Source organism: Marmota marmota, unplaced genomic scaffold (assembly GCF_001458135.2).
Source record: "Marmota marmota marmota unplaced genomic scaffold, marMar, whole genome shotgun sequence".
NCBI lineage: Eukaryota > Metazoa > Chordata > Mammalia > Rodentia > Sciuridae > Marmota > Marmota marmota.
In genome coordinates, this window is record NW_026000068.1 from 87,796 (window position 1) to 98,936 (window position 11,141).

The 11,141-nt window shown below is 37.6% G+C and overlaps 1 pseudogene; it reads right to left on the reverse strand.

The window, feature by feature from the left end:
* Positions 1-1,963: 1,963 nt before the first annotated feature.
* Positions 1,964-4,589, reverse strand: LOC107146447 (annotated as a pseudogene).
* Between the last annotated feature and the right edge of the window lie 6,552 nt (positions 4,590-11,141).

The following is an 11,141-nucleotide window of genomic DNA, read 5'->3' on the forward strand; positions in this document are numbered from 1 at the left end:
ATAGTATGCATATGATATTAACATTAAAGGACATAGGGCAGCTATTATAATACTAGTTTTAGCGGCTATGGTATGGATAGCATACCATATAATATATACAAGGCAGTTATTTTATTAGTTTTAGAATGTATATTATATTAATATTAAAAGCCATAGAATAGCTCTTCTGTTTTAGATGCTATAGTATGGATATTGCATTATTATTAAAGACCACAGGAGAGCTACTTTGTTATATTTAGATGGTATAGTATAAATGTCATGTTAGTATAAAAGTCATTAGGTCCCATATTTTATTAATTTTTAGAAGCTATAGTGTAGATATCATATTAATATTAAAGGCCACAGAACAGCTATTATATTAATATTAGATGGTAAAACATGGATATCATATCAACATTAAAGGCCACAGGATAGCTAATACATTAGTATCAGATGCAAAAGCATGGACAGTCCATTCATTAAAGACCAAAATGAAGCTATTATTTAGTTTTAAATGCTCTAGTAGGATATCACAGAAATATTAAAAGATAGAATATCTATTCTATTTGATTTAGATGTCATATTATGAATATCATATTAATATAAGTTGTCACACAGCAAGTATTATATTAGTTTCAGATGCTATAGTATTGAGATCTCATTTGTAGTTAAATCCACAGGGTTCCCATTTATTTTATTTTTTATTTTTTTGTACAACTATTTATACAAATTCAACAAAGGTAATATCACATCAGGGAAGGTCTAGGAAACACCACCATTCGACTATGGCACGTATGAATGCAGAACATCACAACTACACAACAGCCAGGTTACAAACCTAAATGAGAACTCAACTCACACTTCAAAGGAGAGGAAAAAAGGAAAAGAGGCTGTGTGGGCACATGTATTCTACGTCTTGACTCACAGTATAAATTAGATCTAGGTCAAGTACAAGAGCTCATGCCAGAGCAAAACCCTCCTGAGTGCAAAGGCTGACGTCTGAATTGTAAAATTTCTAGAAAAAGGTGAATTATCTACGGAGGAAACCTGGCAAAGTGTCTTACTTCAACTGTGATTCACATCTGTCTACACCATGCTCATGTAACTTCTTGACATATCAAGTAGGCTCGACTTCCAGTTAAACATGTTTTTAAGTTGAAGGTCTTGGCCCACTTTGTCAGATCTGGGCACATTTGTAGATGAGTTCTTTGTGTTGATATAGTATAGGTTAAGTTCTCTCCTACCTGAAGGAAATCAGGAAAGTTGGCAATCTCAAAGCAATAAAAACACTGGTATGCATTCAAACCGTGCATAAATAGCTTTTAAATAATTTGTACAAAAATAGTTCTTCATAATGTAAGATGTAACAAAACCAACCAAACAAAATGTGCCAGGACAGCAGCAGATGGGGTGTGTGGTCCACTTTATGTTGACACCAAAAACACTGGCATTTTAAGGTACAGTGTGTCCAAACAAAAATATCATGGTGGGTGGGGTAGGGAGAACCCTGAGCTCAGGCTTCTAAGAAAATTCCTCCAAAGCCCATCTTCCTCCCACAGGAATGTATTTTTTTTTTAAAAGAGAGAGAGAATTTTTTAATATTTGTTTTTTAGTTTTAGAGGACACAACATCTTTGTTTGTGATGCTGAGGATCGAAACCGGGCCTCATGCATGCCAGGCAAGCGCCTACCGCTTGAGCCACCTCCCCAGCCTCGGGAAGGTATTCTTGTAAAGGCCCTTAGCTGTGGTCCAGAAAGCAGTGCACTTACAACACAAAAAGACCAGAGGGAAGAGTCTGGCTCACACATCCCCAAATGGGTGGTTGAACAGCTTCTCCCTTGGCAAGACTTGCAAAATGGAATTATTCTGGGGTCTGTTGTTCCAAGTTTCATGAGAAATAAAAGCCCTCATGTTTTGTAAAGTCTTTCTCCTCCCGGGCTGGGCCTACCCCCATCTACCCCATATTTACATACTTGTCCTTGGACTAACTCAGTTTTTACAGGAATTTTTCTTCCACTTGCCCAAACTGGACACTCACAGACATTTCAGCTATGAACTGCTCATAGCCTTCCTTGGTGACTTGCTTGCAGCACTTCAGGTCAATATGACAGAGATTTCCACAGCATTTAAAGAAGGACAGGCACTAATCAGTGACCTTATTGCAATCTGACAGGTTGATCTCAGAGAGTCTCGGGTGGTGGTGCTAACAGCGGTAAGCAAGTTGATGGACTGGTTGGTGACATGGTTACAGTAACTAAGGTGGAGCTTGGAGAGCAGGGGCATGTGGTAGATGATAAGCCACAGGTAGACATCTGTGATGTCCAGCCCTGCCAGACGCAGCTCTACAATGTTCCGGAGCTTGCTCCGATTGTCCATCTGACCTGGCTTGTTATCTATGGGTAGAGACAGAAGATCCCACATCTGGGCATCCTTTAGTCTTTCTACCCACTGGACATCCAGAGTCTGGAGGAGTGGACAACTGGAGCTACAGAGGGCTGAGACTGCAATCCATGAGCAGCCAGACAGCACCAAGTCTTGGAGCCCAGGCAACAAGTTGATGAGCCAGCTCAGCTGCTTCTTGGAGATATTGGTCTAGCTGAGGTCAAGGGAGATGGGCTGTTGCCGGATGATGCCGCTCAGCATCAGGGTTGTGATGAACTTGCAGTGGTTCAGGTCAGGTCAGGTCTATAACTGCTTATCACAGCACCAGTGGTTCCAGGTCCTGCAGACCCACATGCAGGCACACAGGTCTTGGTGGCTGAAGTAGATGAAGATAGCCATCCATACCTCCCTGTGCATGGCATGGGCTGCCCCATCATCCAGGGGCAGTGAGTCAGGTGGGAGGGCTGATGGGGGGTGGCCAGATCATGTGGCACGCCATCTGGATGCGCTTGGGTGGGGACATGGAGGCAGAGGCTGGGAGATGACTCTGGGTGGGTTGCACAGGCTGGGCTCCATTGAGCCCCTTGATGAAGCCATGGGGGCACTCACAGAGGCCCAGGGGCCCCTTGGGCTCCTCCTTCTCACTCTTGGGTTCTGACTTGATTGGCTGGTGGTTCTCCTTGGGCCAGGCTGCTCTCTGTCTTCTAGATCTTGTGGTTGAGCTCCTTGCTCAGCTCCTTGTTGGGAAGCCACTGTTTCTGGGCATCTTCACCTTTTTCTTCTCCTCTGGGCCCCCAGTCCCCTCATTGCTAGGCCCAGCTGTGGGCAAGCTGGAGCATGAGTGGCCACTCTCCCTGGTCTTGGGGTGGGGTGCTTCAAGCAGATCATCCTCTGGTTCCTGCTTGAAGAGTCTGAGGGGCTTGTTGGCCAGCACCATCCGGTCCTGAGTTATTCCAGGACCTCTGCTTTTTCCTGAAAGTTTATCTTCTTTGCCAGGTTTTAGCTGCTGCTGGAAGTGTGACTGGATCTCCATCAAGGGCTGAGTCTGCTGCCTAGAAGGGGCCTTGCGAGTGGTGAGAGGAGGAAGCCTGGGGCGTTTGAAGCGTGAAGGCTCATTTGCGTCCACTCAGCTGTTGGGGCTTCTCGTATTTCTGCTTCCTCCTCAGGTGTACATCGTCAGATTTTCAGCACAGGATGCCATGGGGGCACCTTCTTGGGGTGCTTATCTGACCTGCCCTGGGCAGCCTCCTCACAATCACTCCTCCGCTTGACAGGCTCCTGCCCTTCCTTGAAGTCCCGGTTCATCTTCTGCTCCTGGAGCTGAGAGCTGGGCAGGTTGGAGGCATACTTAAAGCTAGGGCCACGCTTTTGTTTTCCGGTCTGGCCGTCATGGTTACACTTTGGACACTCCAGCAGTTTGGAAGCTCCTTGTTGACCACACCCTCTGACTCCTTGATCTTAAGGCATGCAGATGGATGGTCTCACTGCAGATGGAGTACTCCATGAGCATGAGGTTAAACTTGCCCTCTTCCTCTTCCACTGTGCCCTCCTTCACCGCCTCGCCACACACAAGGCACACAGCAGGGTGGGGCAGCACTGGCACAATGCACTGCCACCTGATGCAGCTCTGCTTCATCAGCCCGCCCGAACTTCTTCCTGTCCTTGCAGGCAGGCCTCACACTTGCTGCATGGCGTCTGGCGCCTGCAGGCTCCTGCTGTGGTCCAGTTGGTGGCCAGTGTCACTGTGGAGGTCAGGCCCAGCTTGCCCTTGGGTAGACCCACCACCCTGGTTCCGGTGGGAACACATGTGAAGACATAAGGAGAAGTGGCCATGGGACTGCAGTCTTGTCTATAAGCCAAGAAACACCAAGTATTACTGGCCAAAACCAGAAGTTGGAGAGACAAGGAAGGTTCCTTCACCGTAGCCTTCAGAGCCAGCTGGCCCCTGCCGCCTGACACCTTGATTGCAGGCTTCTGGCCTCCAGAACTGTTTGGTTCCCATTCATAGTCATCGTCCTCCGCACTCACGGACATGGCCATGTGGTGGGCCTAGGCTCATGGTGCTGACGTGGCTGAACCGCTGCGTCTGGAGCAGCCTCGGCTCCTCCTGGCCTGGGCTCGGCCTCCCGCGGCCGCGAGGAGGGAGACGCTCACCTGCACACCTCGCAGGCCCTCACAGGACCGGGCGGGAGGGCTGGCCGCTGTTTATTTCATGTTCGATGTCAGGCTGTGGATATTACATTAGTACTAAAGGCCACACTAGCTATTTTGTTCATTGTAGATACTATAATATGGAAATATTTTAGCATGAAAAGTGACATGAAAGCTATTACATTAGTGTTGGAGGTTACAGTATGACATCATATTAACTATAAATGTCACAGGGCAACTATTATATTAGTATTGGATGCTATAATGGATATTATATTAATATTGAAGGCCACAGGGTAGCTATTACATTAATTTTGGATGCTATAGTGTGGATATTAGTATTAAAGGCAACAGGAAAGATATTAGTTTTAGATGAAATGCTTTGTATATTACAGTAATATGAAAAGTGACAGGGCAGCTATTATATCATTTTAGAAAGTATAGCATGGTTATTATAATAGTGTTAAAGGCTAAAGGGGAGCTAATACATTAGTAACAGATTCTACACTGTGGATATCTGATTAATATTTAGCACCACAGTGTAGCTATTTTTATTAGTTTCACATGCTACAGTATGGATAATATATTAGTATTAAGGCAACATGACAACTGTTATATTAGTATCAGGTGCCTCTCTATCGATCTCATATTAAAAATAAGGCCACAGCGCAGCTATTATATTCATTTCAGATGCTAGAATTAAAAGCCACAGGATAGCTATTATGTAATTTCTGATGCTAAATATGGATGTTATATTAACATTAAAGGTCACAGAGCTGTTAATATATTAACACGAAAGGTCACAGAGCTGTTAATATATTAGTATCAAATGCTACATTAGGGATATTACATCAATTAAAGGCCAAAAAGCAGCTATTATTTAGTTTTATATGCTCTAGTTGGATATCAGTAGTATTGAAGGCCACAGGATAGCTATTATATTAGCTTTATATAGTATACAACAAATATCATATTAGTATTACTTGACAGAAGACAAGTATTATATTCATTTCAGATGCTAATTGATATCATATTAGTATTAAAGGCCTCAGTGGAGTTATTGTATTATTTTTAGATGGATATCATGCAGCATGAAAGGAGATATAGAAGCTTTTACATTAATTCTGAAGACCACACTATGGATATTATATTAATGTTAAATGCTATAGAAGAGGAATTATGTTAGTTTTCTAGGCCACCATATAGTGCTGCAGTCTGGCTGGGCACAAAATCACGAGCCACTCAAGCAGGAACAAACTTTATTTTTGAAACTGCCGCCAATGCCCCGTACGCTCCCAGGAAGATTGCCGACAGACCCACGCGGCTTCTCCCGGGTCCCAACAGGAACTCCCTCCTCCGGAATTCCCTCCTACCGCACTTCCCCAACCAATGGGAACTCTCCAGGAGGCCTGTAGCAGGCCCGAGGTGAACAGCAGGAGTCCAATATCCATATGAATGCAAATCTTAACATAATCATATCATCTCAATGGCTTGCTGGCATCACCTTTCAACCAAAAATGCCATGCACCATATTAGTTGGCTGTGGCTCTTAGCAATATAGATGTTATGCTAATCAAGAAGGAAACAGTTCAGTTATTAAATTAATTAGTTGCTATATAATCTATATCATATTACTATTAAAGGCCACAGGACAGCTACTAAAGATGTTAGATTAATATTAAAGAGCAACAGAACATTAGTACATCAGTTTTCAATGCTACTGTATGGATATCATGTTAGTATTAAAGGTCACAGATCAGCTGTTATTATTAGTTTTAGATGCTATAGCATGGATATTATATTAAAATTAAAGGGTAAAGGGTAGCTATTATATTAGATTTGAATCTATAATGCCTATATTATATAAATTATAAATGTTACAGGAAAGCTATTGGATTAGTGTCAGATACTATAGTTTGTATATTATATTAATATAAAAGACCATATGGTAGCTATTATATTAGTTTTAGATTATATAGTATAGATATCATAGTATGAAAGGTCTGAGGGCAGCAATTTTATTAGCTTCAGATTTATAATACAGATAAGATATTCATTATAATAACTATAGGGCAGCTATTTTATTAATTGGGGATAATATAGTATAGAGCTTATTTTTGTACTAGAGGCCACAGGGCAGCCATTATATTACATTGTAGGCCACAGGATACATATTATATTAATATTAATGGCCACAGGGCAGTTATTATTTCAGTTTTTTGGCCAAAGTATAGATATTATATTAATATTAAAGGCCAAATGACATTTATTACATTGGTTTTAGAGGCTGTAATATGCATATCATATAAGCATTGAAGGCAGATAATATATTAGCTTTAGAAGCTATAGTATGAATATCATAAGAGTCTTAAGGCTTCAGGGAAGTTGTCTTATTGCTTCAGAGGCTACAGTATGAATATTGTGTCAGTATAAAGGGCAACTGGACGGCTAGTATACTAGTGTTATATGTTCCACTATGGACATCACATTAGTATAAAAGGCCACAGAACATCTCTGATGTCAATTTTAGATGCTACAATATGAATATGTTAGTATTAAATGCCACAGGGCAGCTATTATATCAATTTTAAATGATATAATATAACATTAAAATTAAAAGCCAAATGACAGCTATAGAATCAGTTTTCAATGCAAGAGTATGGTTATCACATCAATTGAAAGGCCACAGAGCAGCTATAATATCAGTTTTAGATACTACAATATGGATATAATAGTATTATAAGACACAAGGCAGCTAGTATATTTGTTGTAGATACTATAGTATGGATATCAAAGGCCTCTGGACAACTATCACATCAGTTTTAGATGCTATAGTACACATATTACATTTTTATTAAAACCACAATGCAGATATTGTATTAGTTTTAGGTGCAACAGTGTGAATATTACAATAATACTAATGTCTCAGCTGTACAAAGGATGTTACATTAATATTAAAGACTCTTATAATAGTTTAAGATGCTATCGTATACATATTATGTTAGTACTAAAGGCCAAAAGCCAGTCACTATTTTAACTTTTGATGCTATGATGTGGATATCATATTAGCAGTAATTGCCATAGTGCAGCTATTATAAAGTGTCAGATACTATACTATGGATATTAGTAATAAAGACCTCAGAGCAGTTGTTAAATTTGTTTTAGAGATTGTAGTATGGATATTAACAAAAAGGCTAAAGTTAATCTATTATATTAGCTTTAGATGCTATAATATGGATATTACATTAGTGTTAAAGGCCACAGGGCGGCTATTATAACAGTTTAAGATACTAGAGTGTATGTGTTTTACTACTATTAAGGGCTACAGCTATACCACTATATTAAGAGGCTATATAGTATAAATATTGCATAATTGTTAAAGGTCAAAGGGTAGGTGTTATATCAGTTTTAGATGTTATAGTATGAATATATTACTACTAAAGTCACAGTATACTTACTTTATTAATTTTTTATTCTATGAGTATCATATTATTATTAAAGTGCAGAACAACTATTATATTAGTTTTTCATGCTATGTTTTGCATATTATATTAATCTTACATTTTTCAGGGAAGCTATTATATTAATTTTAGATGCTGCCATATGGATATCAGTTATAAAGGCCACAGAGTAGCTATTATATCAGTTTTAGATACTACAATATGTATACTACATTAGTATTAAAGGAACACAGGACAGCTATTATTTCAGTTTTATAGGCCACAGTATGGTTTTTATATCAATATTAAAGGCCATGGGGCAGCTATTATATCAGTTATACATGTTCTCATGTGAATATCACATCAGTATTAAATGCCAAAGGCAGTTATTACATATGTTTTAGATGCTATAATAAGGACATCATATGAATACCAAAGACCACAGGACAGCTATTTTTTTAGTTTTAGATGTCATAATACTGACATCATATTATTATTAAAGACTGCAGGGCAGCTATTATTATCAGCTTTATATGCTATAGCATGAATATCATATTAGTATTCAAGCCTACAAAGCAGTTATTATGTCAGTTTTAGATGATGCAATACAACATTAGTATTAGAAGCCACAGGGCAGCTAATACATTAGCTTTAGATGATATAGTATGAATATTATATTAATACTAAGGCACAGGGCAGTTATTATACCAGTTTTGATATTGTGGTATGCATATTATATTAGTATTAAAGGCCATAGGGAAACTATTATGTCTGTTTCTGATGCTATATTTTGGATATTATATTAGTATTAAAGGTCATAATTATTAGTACACACACACACACACACACATTGACATCTAATACCAATAGAATAGCTGACCTGTGTCCTTTAATATTAATGTATATCCATTCTGTGACCTCTAAGACCAATGGAAATTATATTAGTATTAAAGATTAGAGGGTAGATATTAGTTTTAGATGATCTTGAATGGATATCACATTAATATTAAATGCCACAGGGCAACTATTATGTAAGCTTCAAATGCTATAATTTGGATATCATCTTAGTTATAAGCCACAAAGCAGATATTATGTTAATTTTATATGCTAGTTTATAGATATTATATTAGTATTAAAGGCCACAGATCAACTATTATATTAGTTTTAAATGCTACAACATTGTCACAGAACAGCTTGTATATTTGCTTTACAGGTCATAAAATGGATATTACATTAATGTTGAAGGCTACAGGTCAGCTATTATATTAGTACTAGAAGCCACAGTATATTTATCTCATTAATATAAATGGCCACAAAAGCTATTAGTTTAAGGTGTTATAGTATGGAATTTACCTTTATAATAAAAGCCATGTTGCATCTATTACATTACTTTAAATGCTATTTTATGGATATCATAGTAGTATTAAAGGCCACAGGACAATTATGATGTCAGCTATAGGATGGATATTATATTAGTAATAAAGGGGACAAGACAGCTATTCATTTTAGATACTATATGGATATAATTTTATTATTAAAAGTCTTATAGCATCCATTATATTAGATTTTTGATACTATAATATGCTTAGAATTAAAGAACACAAGGCAGTTATTATATTAGATTTTGAGGTTAAATTATGGATATCATATTAGTATTTAAGCCCACATGGCAGCTATGATATTAATTTTATATAGATATATTATTGGTATTAGAGATCAAAATGCAGATATTATATTAGTTTTAGATACTGAAATATGAATATGATATTAGTACTAAAGTCCACAGGGAACCTTCTATATTAGTTTTAGATGCTACAGTGAAGACAAAATATTAATACTAAATCCACTGGTAGTTAACATATCAATTTTCAAGGCTCTCATACAGATAATGTTAGTATTGAAAGTAACAGGGTAGCTATATATTAGTTTTATAGGCCATTGTATGGATAGTAATATTAAAGGCCATAGGGCAGCTGTTATATCAATTTTAGATGCTATAATGTGGATATAATATTAGTGTTAAAGGCTACAGTGCAGCAATTTATCAGTATCTGATAATTTGGTTAAGATATTAGTATTTAAGGCCATATGGCAGCTATTCTATTTGTTTTAGATGCTATAGTATGGATATCACATTATTATTAAAGACCCCTGGGAAGCTATTTTGTTATATTTAGATGGTATTGTATGGACATCATGTTCATATTAAAGGCAATTATTATGTCATTTTTAATGACTACAGTATGGGTATTTTATTAGTATTAAAGTCTACAGGGTAGCTATTCTATCAGTTTTAGGTGCTATAGTAAGTATATTATATTCATATAATAATTAGTAATAATATAATAATTATAGTAATAGAATATCCAGGAAATCTACAATATTAGTTTTATAGGTCACCATGTGCCAAAGTCCGGCTGCAGCAAAATAACCGGGGGCGGGGGGGGGGGGGATGACGAACAACTTGTGTAGATTGATACAGCAGGAGTAGGAGCCGTTTATTGCAGGACCGGAGCAATATTTATACATTCCACACAGCTTATCTTAATTAGCATAAACTAGATACAGCAGTCAACCAATAAGGAATCTCCACACTTAATGGCTCACTTTTGTTACTTCTCAAACCACTCTCTCTGGCATTTTGCCAGGCACCATCCAGACTTGTTTACGAACTCTAACATTCCCCTGGCAAAATGCCAGGTGTTATTTTGACTTGTTTACAGACTCTAACAACCATGTAGATTTTATATTAATATTGAAGGTCAGAGGGTAGCTATTATAATAGTTTTATATGTCACAGTATGTATGTCATATTAATATTTAAGGCCACAGAGTAGTTAATATGTTGCTTTTAGATGGTATATATAAATATCATATTAGTATTAAGGCTATAAGGTAGATATTATATTAGATTTAGGTGATAGTTTGTTGAGATCATATTAGTACTAAGGGCACTTGGGAAGTATTATATTAATTTTAGATGTTATAATAAATATCATATTGGTATTAAAAGGTACATGGCAGCTATTATATTAGTTTTAGAAGCTATAATATGGATATTATATTAATATTAAAGGCCCACAGGGAGGTATTAGGTTTAGGTCCACAGTATGGATATATTAATGAAGAATTCCACATTTCAGCTATTATATCAGTTTTAGATACCATAACATGGATATCATATTAGTT